We start from the raw sequence: 16291 nt of genomic DNA on the forward strand, positions 1-16291 counted from the left end.
CGAAACCCAAAAAAGGTTGTTTGCCAACTAGTACCCCTTTCATATATCATCTGATTGCCCAGAAAATTATTTCTCATAAATATTTTATTTTATTTTATTTTATTTTATTTTATTTTTTTGGGGGGGGCGGAGTCTCGCTCTATCGCCCGGACTGGAGTGCAGTGGCCAGATCTCAGCTCACTGCAAGCTCCGCCTCCCGGGTTTACGCCATTCTCCTGCCTCAGCCTCCCGAGTAGCTGGGACTACAGGCGCCCGCCACCTCGCCCGGCTAGTTTTGTATTTTAGTACAGACGGGGTTTCACCGTGTTAGCCAGGGTGGTCTCGATCTCCTGACCTCGTGATCCGCCCGTCTCGGCCTCCCAAAGTGCTGGGATTACAGGCTTGAGCCACCGCGCCCGGCCTCTCATAAATATTTTAAAGACATTTCACCAAAGAAGAGATATGTCATTAGTGAAGACATATCAGTGGTTAATAAGCGCATTACATGGTACTCCACATCTTGAGTGTTTTGAAAATTGCAAATAAAACCATAATGAGATAACTCCCACTAGGATGTCTACTATCAAAGAGACAAACATTACCAAGTATTAGTGAGGGTGTGGAGAATCTGAAAAGCTCATATACTGCCCGTGAGGCTTTAAATGGCATGGCCAATTTGGTAAGCGGTTGGTCAGTTTTTTATAAAGTTAAAGTTAAATTTACCATTTGACCCAACAATTTCACCAAAGTAATCTACCAAAGAGAAATAAAAGCATATGTCCACACTGAGAACTGTACACAAATGTTCATAGAGGCATTATTCAAGATAGTCCAAACTGGAAAGTAAATGTCCATCAATTTGCAAATGGATAAACAAAATGTGGCATATTCATACAATAGAATATAACTCAGCAATAAAAAGTAATGAAGTACTGAAAAGTGATACAACATGGATGAAACTTGAAAGCATTATAAAAAGTAAAGGAAGCCAGTCACAAAAGACCACATATTATATGGTTCCACTTACATCAAATGTCCAGAAATGGTAAATGTGTAATGACAGAAAACGTATTTTTGGTTACCTGTGACTGGGGGTGTGAGGCAGTAGCAATTGACTTACAAACATAATCAAAGGAAATTTGGGGGTTATTGGAAAAGTTCTGAAACTAGCTTATGATAATAGTTTCCTAATTCTATAAATTTACTAAAAAGTCATTAAATTATACCTGTAAAATGAGTGACTTTGCGGTAAGTTAAGTCTCAGTGCAGACGTTCTTAGGACATGAAAAACGGACAGGATGTTTTGACATACAGTTGTAAAATAAATACAAATAAAATATTTACCTATAAAATGATTTAGTTTTTCATACATATTATGATATTTTAAACTACTGTCCTTTAAATACTTTTTATTCTCTCCATGTGACAGTTTCTTAATCTGTAAATGGAGATAAGAGTAACTGCCTCATGAGCATTAGTGAAGAAAAATCAATTAATAGATGTAAAGAATTTGGAAGAGGGCCTCATATACAATAAGCATGAAATATATGTTTATTATAGGTACTAACTAGAGATGTATGTCAGTACCAACCACATATATTTTGTGATATTTTCTTTCTTTCTTTTTTTTTTTTTTTTTTTTTTCTGGTGGGAAAGATGGACATTAATAATGAATAATGCTCTCCAAAGTTGGCATAAAGGCCGAGGCAGGTGGATCATGAGGTCAGGAATTTGAGAACAGCCTGGCCAATATGGTAAAACCCCAGCTCTACTAAAATACAAAAATTAGCCCGGTGTAGTGGCACGCACCTGTAGTCCCAGCTACTCAGGAGGCTGAGACAGAAGAATTATGAACCCAGGAGGCGGAGCTTGCAGTGAGCCGAGATCACGCCACTGCTTTCCAGCCTGGGTGACAGTAAGACTCGGTCTCAAAAAAAAAAAAAAAAAAGAAAGAAAAAAATTCATATAAATTCATATTTAAAAGCGATATGGGAAAATGTGATAGCTAGAAAATTTGGAGTTTCATGGAACATAATCTACAAAGAAAAGTATTGGTTTTATTTTCATTTCAGAATCAAAAAATAATCAAAACAATCAGTTTAGTCCTCCTTACCTCTCCCTTTTCTCCCTTATCTGCTTACAGTGAACATTTTCTTATCAATTACAGGATGGAGGAAAATGGCCACCTCGAGAAGTAATAAAATTAGAAGGTGCAGAAGTTAGTGTTGATAGCAGCTTGGGAAAACCATTTGTGTTTAACTGTGCACCTCAGTCTAGAAATAGGACTTTTTGCCTCTGTACAACCTCAAACCAAGAAATGAAAAGATAATTCACTCATCTTTTATCTTACTAGTTTCACTTTGAATGAGGGAAATGCTTCTTCCACAGCAAACTTACAGATACTTAAGATTGGAAGCAGGAAAGGAAAGAACAGATTCATAGCATGAGTCAATAAATGTCTTTTTTTTTTTTCATTAGGCAGGAAAAGTTTGATTCTTCACCTTCCCTCCAGATTTTTTCTAATAATTTCCAAAGAACATAAGGATCGTGTGCTAACTCACCTTAGATCTCCACTTTTTCTTGAAAAAACATAATTATTACTGCAGATCTCATCCAGCATCTCCAAAACTTGCCAAGTGTATATATTTTAAGCTAATTGGATGAATAGTGGTAGGTATAAAAATAATTTATCAGGATTATGACTTAATAAAAGATAGAAGAGCAAAATTTTAATGATAACATAGTTTTGCAGAGGAATGAAACTAGCTGATAAATTAACATACAACCCAAATGGAGGAAGAGGATTGTGCTTACAATCTAAGAGGGTAGCCTATGAGCTCTGATCATTTAGCCCCCATGATCATTACTCAGTCCCTGAGGGAATGGAGACCACAGGTCAATCCAATGAGGTGACTGAAAACTATTGAAAGTAATGCTAGAGTGAGGGGTGGGATAGAGTGGCGAAGAATAAATGACAGAAAGGCCACAGGTCAACAGTGTTTAGTATCAATGACACATTTCCTGAAGAACATTTGGGCCCAGCTCCAATCTTAAAGGTAGTCCTAGGTCTGAAACCTGTTAGGCAAACAATATACCATCTCTATTTGTGGAACATCGTCTATTCAAATGCATGGTACTTTAAAAGACAAACAAGAAAACACAGTAACAACTTGATTGTACTTCAATTAATGCACAAAATATTTATTAACAATCTAGTATGTCCAAAGACACTGTTTTAAGATCTCTAAAGATTATTAGTATGGTGAAGAGCCAATCCTTGCATTCAAAAAAAAATCCTCTTAACTAAGAAGGTAGGGCATTTATTTTAATATATTGAATCCAAAATAAAAATTGAGAAGTGCAATAGGAGAAGACAAAGTGGCATAAGAATTGAGAGTAGGAAGACAGAGTTTCTAGATGAGGGTATGAAAGTTGTTTATGAAGGGTATGGCATAGGATTGGATAAGCATATAACAAAGAAGTAGAACATAGGATGGCAAAGGAAATAAATCAAGCTGTGGGGAGAGTAGCAAGCAGTATAGTTTGATTGGAAGTTAGGGAATTAAAAGAAAATTGAAAATGATTGGCAAGATAGGGTGGGCTGATTAGGCTGGTGCCTAGCTAAGGAGGCAAAACTAAGAAAATTCAGTCCTCAGGGAGGGGCATTAATGGCATGTTAAAGGTGGCCTCTATGTCCAAGGAACACTTAGGGAAAGACTCAGGACAATGATTGTTTACCAGTCTTCCCATATTTTAATAGCCAGTACTTTACAGTTAATGTACCAATTGTTATTAACCTTGGTGTTAATAAATTCATATACCTTAGTAAAGATTGACTACATTTATTCTCAGGCATTAAGTAAACTATAGTAAAGGAAAAGGATAAGAATATTTCAAATATGCCAAGTGGAAATACGATTTTGCCACCTAGTAACACCAATTTTGCAAATGTGTCACCCTTCAACTATAAACTTAGAGCAATGAAATATATCTGAGCCTCAAGACTGTTCTGTCTCAACAATGGGTTCAGTAAGAACAACAAGCTCCTCCAAGTTATACTTATCCAGCTCCCCAAAGACAGCTCCTCTCACTTTTACTGTCTTTCAGGTGGCTTGAGGCAATGGACAAAGTGGCCCATCTTGCCCACCAGGTAAGATTTCCTTGATATTTATCTCTTCTTTCATTTTGCATTTCTTCTCAGAGGGGGAAAGGAACATGTTAGATGTCATGTGGTCTACCCCGGGATGTCTCAGATGTGTTCTAAAAGCTGGGAAAGAGATCTTAAGTCAACAGGTTTTTTTGCTCAGTTCCTATGGGGGAGCTTGCATTCCTGCTGCTCTTTTCATTTTCAGGAGTTTGTATGCCATCCTTCTCAGTAAGAGTCAGTGGGGAGTCACAAACTGGGGTGGAATTTCTGTTTCACATGAAGAAGTCCAGTAGTTCCCCATGATGACAAACCACTGCTGCTGTTTTCTTTTTACTCCCCAAATATAAGATCTCAGGGATATCTCAGGATGGTGCTATTGATTGAGCAGCTTACTAGGAAATGAGTGTGTTATAATTCAGAAATACAGTGCTTTATGTTTACATCCTTGTTCTGTAGACATATTAGGCCAATTTTCACTATTCCTGCCCGTTCATGATTCCAAGCTTTGCAGCAATACGGTTTTTAATTTAAATTTCACCTACAAACTGATAGATAACTTTATAACATCAACAGGAGAGTCATCACCTTGACATATAAGGCATTTGATATTTCTCTTTCTGAACTTGTTCTACAAACTGTTGGGGAAAAAAATTGCTTTAATACCAATTGTTTCATTTTTATGATATAAATATGATTTCTAATGAGATTATAGATTTCCTTTAAATATGCTCATTTCCTCACAAAATGGTATACAAGCAAAAGTAATTATCCATTATCTTCTCTACATATTTTGGCTCTTGTGCCTTTGGGAAAATTTGGATTGTTTGAGCTTAAATATACTGCCAGGTACCCTGTAATTGTCCTTTCAGAACAATAACAAGCATCATCATTGACAAACAACAGGACTTGTGTTTCATTTTACCTGGAACACGACGTTGAGCACACTCATTCATCTTTCCAATGTGTCATCCTAATGAGCCTCAATATTTTTAGGAGGCATTTATTCTGCTAATGCACTCAGAGTCTGAAGCAAAGAGGAAAAAATGAACACCCAAACTCCCAGCAGGCTCCTACTTCGCAGCAAAGAATACAGCAAACTCTGCCTTCTGAAATCATTTGCCCTGCCATGTTAAAACTAAAGAGCAAAAATGAAACCAAACAGAGAAGAGGAATTGGCAAGCACAGGTAGGGCATTCTGATGAAGAGATAAAGCACATTGCTCCCAGCCTCAGGTCACAGTTCCCAGAGTTCCCTCCCAGTTCCCAGGCCTGTGGAGGAAGGGCTGTCCTCCAGGGAAGAGAATTTTATCTTTGGCCTTCCATGTCACTGACCATGAGATCCTAAGACGTGAGCTGGCCTGGGGCATTTAACTTGTTCCGTTGCACAAAGGAGAGTTACAGGTAAGGAAAAGTATGAGCCAAGGACTGCTATTCGTCACAGTGGACATACCAGGAACAGGGCTAGGAAGACAATCCCAATGGTGAGTGAGGTAACACCCTCCCAGACATGTTACCTCACTTATCAGGCTCAGTGCTTATAGACGGGGACATTAAAAACAGTCTTTGCTAAGATGCTTGTTTCCGTTTCCTTTCTATACATGATTCCATGTTCTCTGGCTGATATACTTTTGATTTTCTCAGAATAAAATAGAAGCCAAAAAGAAGGGATGTCTATGGACACAAGAAGGAAGAAGAGAAGTTCCCTATAGACAATGGATAAGTTTAGTTTTCTGGCTAGTTGCTCGAGTATTCAGATTGTCTTAGCAAGAACCATTTAGGGCAGTGGCTTCCCTAATGTCAGACAGACTTGGTCTGGGAGTTGAAGACTTTTGGCACAAGATGACCACTCAGCTGACCCTTTTGTGTTACACCTGAAGAACCATGTCTGGGAAGATGTTACTCTGCATAACAGTAGTCTCCCACCTCTGGCTATCAAGAACCAAGAGTGTCTGGGTCTTCTGCACCAGCTGGATATAAGCACAGACATGTGGGTCCTGCACTTTTGCATCCTGAAGGACGGCTGCTTGTATTTCTACAGTAACAAACTGTTGGGGAAAAAATACGGTCCACCCAAGCCTCAGGTATGGACTGAAATTTCACTTGAAATAATAGTAATTACAATAATAATGGTAGCAACATATTAGTTTTATAGATCTTGCACCTGGCCCTGTGCCATGTGCTTTACCTAAATTCTTCCATCAGTCCTCCAGAGAAGAGGTATTATTACTGTTCCCATTTTACAAATTAGGACGGGAAGTGGCTGCAAAGTGTACATAACTTTACAAGATCACATGTAGTAAGTAATGAAGGTGGGATTTGAAGACAGCCAGGCTAACTCCAATGTACCCTTCACCCCACATTCTATTGCTTGGAAAAGTGAAAAGTAAATTCCTTTATTATTTTATCATTGATGCATTCAGAGTCAATACCAATAGTTTTCCTAGGTAGTAACTTCACTCTTTTCTCATAATGTCTAAGTCATTGTTATTGGGTAATTAATAAAGAAAAGAGGTTTATTTAGCTCACAGTTCTTCAGGCTGTACAAGAAGCATGGTGGCAAGCATTTGTTTCTCGTCAGGGCCTCAGACTACTTCTACTCATGGTGGAAAGGGAAAGCCAGTCAGCATGTGCAAAGATCACATGGCAAGAGAGAAAGTAAGAGAACAGGGAGGTGCTGGGTTCTTTTAACAACCAACTCTTTCAGGAACAGAGCAAAACTCACTCTTTACCATGAAAACAGCACCAAGTCATTCATGGGGGATCTGCTCACATGACCCAAGCACTTCCCATTAGGCCCTTTCTCCAACACTGGGGATCTTTCCAGTTTGGAGGGGTCAAGTATCCAATCATAGCATTCCACCCCGACCTCCTAAAATTCATATTCTTCTTATATTGCAAAATACGATCATCCCTTGCCACCCCCATGACCCAATACCTCCCATTAGCCCCCCTCCTCCAACATTGGGATCAAATTTCAACATGAGGTTTAAAGTGGTCAAATATTCAAATTATAGCATGTAGTATTCCTAATTTGGACAAGTGAGTAACAAAAAAAAATTAACCATTTTCTTTGGGTAAATTGCTTAACTTCCTAAAACTTCGTTTCTTCATTAATAAAATGGGAATAATTAACAGTTATCTATTCATATTCCACAAAACTGTTGTGAAGATCAACTGAGTCATTGCTATTAAAGTGACTTAAGAAAGCTCTATACATGAAAAGTTCTGTCTTACATATATTATTAGATATATTTTATTATATATTTTACTGTATGTATTTTATTATGTATTATACATACTTATTAAATTATATATAGTTTAAAATATGTACAAAATGATCATACAAATAATTTAATAAAATAATTGCATTTGATTTCCACAAAATAATTTAACTTTCTTATAATTTTTGACAAAATATATTATTGGTGTTCTATTTGCAGTTGAATTTTTCCCATATGAATAATCTTTAAATAATTAGCAGTAATTACCAATTATGAACATCCTGGAATCTCAGTCATTTAATTTCTTTTTTTAGGATTAATGCTTATGTTCAGATAGGTAGACATGCCAAATTGGAAGGAGGCATCCAGTGACCATTTTGACCTTAGAAGTGTACAAGAGGTACAAAGTGAGCATCATACCATGGCCCGTTTTTCATCACTCAAGATGAACAATGAAATGAGCCTCCTCCACCCTCCCGTCCATTTTAAAACATGACCCTAACATCATTCAACTAGGAAGAGATAGTCTCTCTAAGCCCTTACAAAACAGGCTGTTTCTATTCAACCCCAAATTCGTTATATAATAAACAGCTGATAACAGGATGGGAATTAAGGTAAAAAAAATAGTAAAACCTCCAAAGTAGTCACTGACTGGGACTTTCATTATAAAATATCACTATAAATGTCTGAACTCCTTTAATTACCAAATCAATTAAGGCAATCTTCAAGGGACTGTTTTCATAGATGGAAAGAAAATGCTTGGGATTGAATGCACAGATTACTCCAAATTCAGAAATGTTAGCAAAGTGCTTTTAAACCCCTGGGGCCCAGAGACTATCACTGATTACAAGAGGTTAAAAATAGTAATGACAGCCACTAGGTGGCTTTTCTTATCCCAAAAGGTCAGAGGCCCTACTTGAACAGAAAAGTCCTTATTAAAGAGCTACAAAACTGTTCTATTAAATAGCTTAAATAACAACAAAAGTAGCAGCTATCATTTAGTGAGAGCAGCTCTTGTACTAGGCACTCTGTTAAGTGCTTTTACTTATTATTTCTTTTAATTTCTACAACAACCCTACAAGGTAGGTTATTATCCCACAGGTTTAGAAACTGATGCTTAGCAAGGTTAAATAATTTGCCTAAGTTCTCCTGAATAGTAAATGGTGAAGACAGAATTTGAACCCAGGTAGTCTAAGTTATATCAATAAAAAGACAAAAATTGAAGAAGAAGAAAATGAAATTCCTGTTTATATTCAGCTCTTACCATTGCATAACTCTTTCTAGAGACTTCTATCATTCTTTGTTGCCTCCAGAGCACTCCAAGGCCATATATTTTTTCCAGAAACTCCTGTTTCTGGCTTTGTCTTCCACTGCTTCTTTTAAAGTACCCTACATTCCACCCAAACAGGGCTACATTCTATTTCCTTTCCACACCCTACCTTGTTAAAATTTTTCGGACCCAATGATCTTATTTGTGCTAGTTCCCTCCCCTGAACTATCTCCTAACTACTGATGGCCCAGTATAAATTGTTCAGATTCTAGCTGTCCTTCAAACATCTATTCAAGTGCTGTCCATCTCTACTACAAAGCAATCTCAGATGGTCCTAGATAAATAAACCTTCTCCCTTTTCTGAACTTATTGTCTTTTGACAATTATCATCCTTTATCTTGTATTTTATTTTCTGATGGTTATCTTATCTTTTCTAAGGTATTATATGCTCCAAAAATGATACTTTATTATGTGTACTTAATGAATGAATGAATATTCAAATAAACTGACCATCGTTGCCATGAACTGTGAGTAATTTGTCATCCCCTCATTTAATAATGGAGATTAGAAAATTGAAAAGCCAGTTCAAAGGCAAAACTAGAACTCAGTTCACCACATGCCTGGCCTTTCTTCCATATGACATTCTTTCCAGATGTAAACAGTTATCTGATTTCTTCAAGCAGCATCCAGAGCTCTAAGGATATGGTCATCTCACTCACCACCACTACTGGCATTCACCCACCCAGGTCGTCTGGGAATCAATACACCACATTGGGACACCTGAAGATAGATGCACCATCCAAAGGACTAAGAATTGGCATGCTGCCTGCTTCCAGAGCCCATGCATGCCACCTGCAGTCCTGAAAATATATCCTATCCCATTGCAAATGCCAACACTAGCATATACCATCCAGGGGCCAAAGGACTGCCCCACTTGGTGTTCTCATTTCCAGCAAAGCTGCACCACAACCTCTGTGAACAACCTCAGCCTAAGTCACTGAGGAATTCACAGACACCAATGATATTATCAGAGCTGAAGAAATTGTACAAAGACTATGCTATTGGACCCACTCAGAATCAAAGCCAAAGCATCTTACCCAATGAACACAATACATAGACCTATAGAAAAAAGTATTTCCTTATGACAGTCAATCCATAGAATTGGAAAGTGTTATACCAGATGCACAAAAAACATGCAAAAGTAGGGAAACATGACATCTCCAAAGAAACACAATAATTCTCCACAAATAGATCACAAAGAAAAAGAAGTCTGTGAAATGCATGAAAAATAATGTAAAATAATGATCTTAAGGAAACTCAGTGAAACACATGAGAACACACATAAACAAAACAAAGAAGTCAGAAAAACAATTCAGGATATGAACGAGAAGTTCGATAAAGACACAGATATAAAAAAAGAACCAAACAAATTCTAGAACTAAAGAATTCTATGAATAAAATAAAAAATACAATTGAGTGCTTTAACAATAGATAGATCAAGCAGAAATCATTTCTGAACTTCAAAACAGCCCATTTAAAATAACCCAGTCAGACAAAAAAAGAAAAGAATTAAAAGATTACAGAAAGCCTATGTTTGACTTGGGGATACCAAAAGTGAACACATTTTAAAATTTGGAAGTTCCAAAGAAGAAGAAATGAACAAAGGCAGACAAAAACCTATTTAGTTAAACAACAGCTGAAAACTTTTAATGTCTGCATCAAGAGATATAGAAATTCAGGTGACAGGAAGCTTAAAGATTCAAAAATAAATTCAATCCAAAAAAGGCTTATGCAAGGCACATAATAGTGAGTGTCCAAAGTAAAAGACAGAGAATTCTAAAGCTAGCAAGAGAAAAACCATCAAGTTACATCTGAGGGAATATCTACCAGATTAACATCAGTTTTCTCAGCAGAAACCTTACAGGCCAGGAGAGAACGGGATGATATATTCAATGTGCTGAAAGAAAGAAAACTGCTAGCCAACAATACTATACTCGGCAAAGCTATTCTTCAGAAATGAAAGAGAAATAACATCTTTCCTAGATAAACAAAAGCTGAGAGAATTCATCACCACTTGACTGACCGACCGACCCTACATGAAATGCTTAAGCTGTTAAGCATTATGGAGCCCTAATCTGGAAGTGAAAGAATAGCTATCACAAAAAGATACAAAAGTATAAAAGTCACTAGTAGAACAGATGACAAATGAGAGAAAGATATCAAATTGTATCAATTTTTAAGACCACAAAATCATAAAAGTAAACCATAAAAGGGAGATAAAAGAACAAAAGATATTCTAAAATAAAAAAAACAACACCCAACTATACGTCCCTTCAAGAAACTCACTTCACCTGTAAAGACCTATAAACTAAAAGTAATGATGAGAAAAAATTCCACACAAATAGAAACCAAAAGCCTGCAAAATAGCTCTATCTATATCAGACAAAATTGACTTTAAGGAAAGAAAATGTGAAAAGAGACAAGGAACTCATTATATCATGATAAAGGGGTCAGTTCAGCAAAAGGATATGGCAAATAGAAGTATACACCACCTAACAATGAGCACACAGAATATAAAGTAAATATGAGAGCTAAAGAAATAGACTCCAATACATTAATAGTTGAAAAATTCAACATCCCACTTTAAGCATTGGACAGGACATCTAGGTAGAAAACAAAGAAATATTAGAGTTAATTTGCATTTTAAACCAAATAGACTAAACAGATATTTATAGAACATTTCATCCAACAGCTACAGCACACATTCTTCTCATCAGAACATGAAATATACTTTAAAATAAAGCATATGTTAGACCACAAAACAAATTCAACAAATTTTAAGAAATTAAAATCAAATCAAGTATCTTCTCAGAACACAACAGAATACCAATACCAAATATAACTTTGGAAGCTGTACAAATTCATGGAAATTACATAACATGCTCTGGGGCGACTATTAACTCTTTATTAAGCAGGAAGTCAAAAAGTTTCTTAAATGAATATGGGAAGATAACATACCAAAATCCGGAGGACACAGCAAAAGCACTGCTAAGAGTTTATTGCAACAAACACCTACATCAAAAAGTGGAACAAATATTCAATTTAATTATGCACCTCAAAAACTACACAAGAATAAACCGAACCCTAAATCAGAAAGAAATAGCGCTCTGGGCTGAGCAAGTTGCCTCGTTTTCTGCTCCTTCCTTGCCTTAGGTGTTTCCTTTCACATCTCTGTTGAATTCCACTGTTTCTTCTTGGGTTATTTATTCGACATGTAATTATGTACTATTTTGGTTCCTCTTTGTAGAGAAGGTGAGTACCAGATGCCTGTAGTTGACGTGTTGAAGAACTTCCCTCTTTTTTTCAGCTCCTCTCTTGAAAATATATTACTCTGTGGTTAATAAAAATATTTAATCCACACTCATCAATTCTTTCCCAGTCCTACTTCTTGAATATTTCTATCTCCACAGGTCCTCAATTTCTAGCCCAAATTATCTCAAATACAGATTTAAAAAAATTTCCTTCACTAAAATTCCAACAGAAAATTTATATCTAGGCCATGTTTTAAAATAGAAGCCTGTGATTTTTGTTTTCACCTGATTCTACTCTTGAATAAAAAAATACCATTTGCCTGAGGATGTACCTTGTTCCAGAAGGTGAACTTGACCACCACTCCCTCCCCACTGCCATTCTTACTGCTACTGGTCCAGATGGAAGCTCTCCCAAGGCGGATCAGCCGCTAACCCTTCTTCAGTGTTAAGGTGTCTGTTCAAGAGCTCTTCTGAAGCCCTTTACCATTCTTTTGATTTGAATAAATTCAGGTTTATATCATTTTTCTAAGCATTCTGATCAACCCTCCTGTACATCTTAACTTGAATTCCAACCTGAGGCTCATGGAGGCATATTCAAATCTTGTGTGGGAAATTCTCAAAATAAATATGCCCTCTCCATCCTCCACTAAGAATCACTCCCTGATAAACCACATTTTTTTAGAGGGCTGAATCGTCCTGCTTAGGCAGGGTGGGAGTGGGAAAGTTAGCATGTATTGAATTTTCCTATGTGTCAAGCATTAGGATAAGCACTTTATGTTTTTTATCTAAGTCTAATCTAAACAAAACATCCACTGTTACTATATTATCATAGGTGAGAAACTAAGACTTGAAGTTACCTAACATGCTGATGGTAACCCAGCAATTAAATGATTAGAGACAAAATGTAAACAAATGATGCCTAAATCCTGTGCCCAAACTCTTACCCACAATGTTACGTATAGTACCCCCTGGCAGAAATTAGTCTTCTTAAAGTAGCACTTGGTCAGTAATACTGTTTGTCTGATCTCTGCAGTCTGGACATCAGCACACTCACTGCAATAGACAGGGTCTACTCAGTCCAGCTAGTTGTCATAACAACCACAGGGGTCATGAGGACAGCAGAAGAATTTGTTGAGAATGGCTGAACCCATGCTATGCCATGAACACTACAGGCACTAGAATACTCAGTTTAACTTAATCATATTGATATATAAAGAATATTAATCATTTTTATATTCACAAAGATTACACAGTTCTAATGCTAATGTTCAATTCTTCTAGGTGATGCTAGGTAACTAATGACCTTTATGCTGGTCTGACCTGTAATTCCTTCTTTAATTGTATTGCCCAACCTCTGCTTCACTCCTGTACATTCCCCCTTGGCCTGGTTCTTTGTTTTCCTGCCCTAGAGAGGTCATAATCTTGAAGCAGGCCTTAATTACCACTTATATCAATGTTTATCAAAGTACAGGTTTTGACCCCCATTAGTAAGTCCAGCAATGAACATAGTACTTTGTGGCCAGTATTTTAATGACAACAGAATAGTTTGAATCGAAAATGTCATGGTACACCATGTTGTTTCACAAAGCTTTTGCTCTAATATGAAAATATGTCAAGGTCTGTACATACTAAATTTTTGGATCACAGCCAAAATATTTGAAAAATATTTAAAAAAAATAAAAAACCTTAGTCTTTGCATATGTATTTGTTCAAGTGGTCAGTTTTATGTTCAAAATCTTAGAAACAGTATTTAGATGGTTACTTCCTTTAAATTACTTTTGTAATGTGTCTGCAAGTAGTTGCTTTGTTCTTGAGATCCTGGCTTCTGTGGTCATTGCTGCACAGAGACTTGGATCCTTGACTGCAGTATCTCAGATGCTTTACTGTTTTACTTTTATTTTATTTTGTATTTTAGTCTATTTCCTTATATTCTTCATTAGAGATCTGGGAGATCTTATATGACATTTACTATTTTTGGAGGTATCTGTAGTATTGTTGACATGACTTCTGTCTCGTAACAGTCACCTGAGATACTGAGAGAATACTGAGGACAGCAAAGTAAGGCAGGCAAAAAGATAAAAGTAATGCGGGGGGAAAAGCAAGATGTAAGAAGCGACGCAGCAGGTTTCCTGTAAAAACCGTATTAGACACTAACCCCACATTTTACTTTCAGCTAGATAAATATACCTCTAATGTGTAATGAGGGAGTTGGAGAGAGCCTTGTCAGCTCCCTAGAGGATTTCCTTACTGTCAAGGAGAGGGTTAGTACTTTAACAGCATGCATTGCTGGCTCGCCTGTGCCTGCTAATGAGAAAGCCACAGTATGAGTATGCCAGAAGCCCCTTAGTCAAGTGCCTCTATTTAAGCCTGAAGACCCTTTCCATTCACTATACACATGATGAGGTTTTTTTTTTTCTTTTCCCTGTCTCAAAACTAGAAGTAACCAATTGTGACTGCTAACTATCGTTCTTGAATAAATCACATCAAGGTCTGTGTGCATGTCTCAGAAAGATATTTTACATTATCACAACAAATGGAACATGTAATGCTTGCACAGTTCTTCTAAGAAATCTTTATCCAAATTAGCTTGCTAATTACTGCTGCTATCTCATAACAGAGAGCGATCAGCTCAATGAGGTCACCTCAAATGAGGTAATGGAGCTATAATTGGATATCTTTACTGCCAATCATTTCTTCGCTAGAACTGGTTAGAAAAATGGTCAGCAAATCTTTGTAGCAAACACTTCTTGGACAAACCTATCTGTTCTTAAAAAGGATAATGATAGATGAGGTTATTTATATCTCCTCAGACACATGAGAAAAAAATCTCAGAAGCAGGAAGAAGCCACAAACTAGTGCAGTGACATTTAATGTTGTGTACTATAGTTTGGAGTAGAAAATTAAGATAGCAAAATCAGCCAGGTATGATGAAGTGTGCCCGTAGTCCCAACTACTCAGGAGGCTGAGGTGGGAGGATCACATGAGCCCAAGAGTCTGACTCCAACCTGAGCAACATAGTGAGACCCTGTATGTAAAAACTAATAATGAATAAAAAAGCTTTAAATGATATCAAAATAACCTTCTCATACATCCATCTTTAGGTATCCTGTAGTCCTAAAATATCTAGCCTATTGCTTATTCTACTTCTAGTATATGCTAAAAGGAAAACATACATCTACATAAAGACTTGTACACAAAGATTCATAACAATATTATTGATAATAGCCAAAAAAGGAGAAAACTGTCTATCATTAATGAATATATAAAATATGGTATATTCATACAATGGAATATCATTTAGCAATAAAAAGGAGTGAAGTTACTGATACATAATACAACATAAATGAACTTTGAAAATATCATAGTAAGTGAAAAAAGACCACGTTATATGATTTCATTTATGTTAAGTGCTGCAGCTGCACCCCAGAGCTCCCGCCCCGCCATGGGAAGGGGCAGGTCTCCCGCTGGTCCCCGGCTCCTGCCTTCTTCCTGGAGCAGGAGGCCCAGGTCTGCAGCCACCAATGCAGAGGCTGTAGCTGCACCCAGGAAGGCAGATCCTGCCTGTTCCCGGGTCCCCCAAGAGCACAGTGAGGCTCCATTCACAGCTGAGGTTGGGAGGCTATAGCCGCGCCCAGGAGGGTGGGGCTCCTGCTTATTCCATAGAGGAGGAGGTCTGGGTCTGCAGCTGCAGCTTGGGTGGCTGCAGCCACACAGGGAGCTCCTGTTCCAGCTCAGAAGGGACAGGGCTCCGACTGGCTCCATGAAGTGTACAGCCCCTGCCGTTCTTCCCTGTTGCAGCTGGCATGAGGGCAGCAGCCACTTCCATCAGTGGGTATGGGAGTTTCTTTTAGAAGTGATGAAAATGTCCTAAAATTAGACTATGGTGATGGTTTCACAACTCCATAAATAAACTAAAATCATTGAGTTGTATATGCTAAATGGATGAATTTTATGGTATGTAGATTATATCTCAATAAAGCTATTATATAGACATAAATACAAATAGAGACACAGATATAGACTGATACAGACATCTAGCTCAAAGAAACAAATCACTCCGTTTTGGTAAACACCGTATTACTGGAGCCTACTAAAGTTTTTAAAGTTTTTAAAACACCGTATTACTGGAGCCTACTATTGTCATTTCTCAAATGACAGCTTTTTCTGAAGTGAGTTCTAAAATGGACTTTTAAAAAATGAAAATAATAAAGAAATTTAATATTGCATCTAACACCCACCCCTGCCAATAAAGTAAGCAAATTTTTCTAATTTTTAAAGTCGAAAAGTCATTCATTCTATTTAAAAAGAAAAATTTGTGTCTTTCTGACAGTGTACTTTGTTACCAAGTTTAAGTAAAAGGAAAA

Source organism: Rhinopithecus bieti, unplaced genomic scaffold (assembly GCF_001698545.2).
Source record: "Rhinopithecus bieti isolate Rb0 unplaced genomic scaffold, ASM169854v2 scaffold_4104, whole genome shotgun sequence".
Classification (NCBI taxonomy): Eukaryota; Metazoa; Chordata; class Mammalia; order Primates; family Cercopithecidae; genus Rhinopithecus; species Rhinopithecus bieti.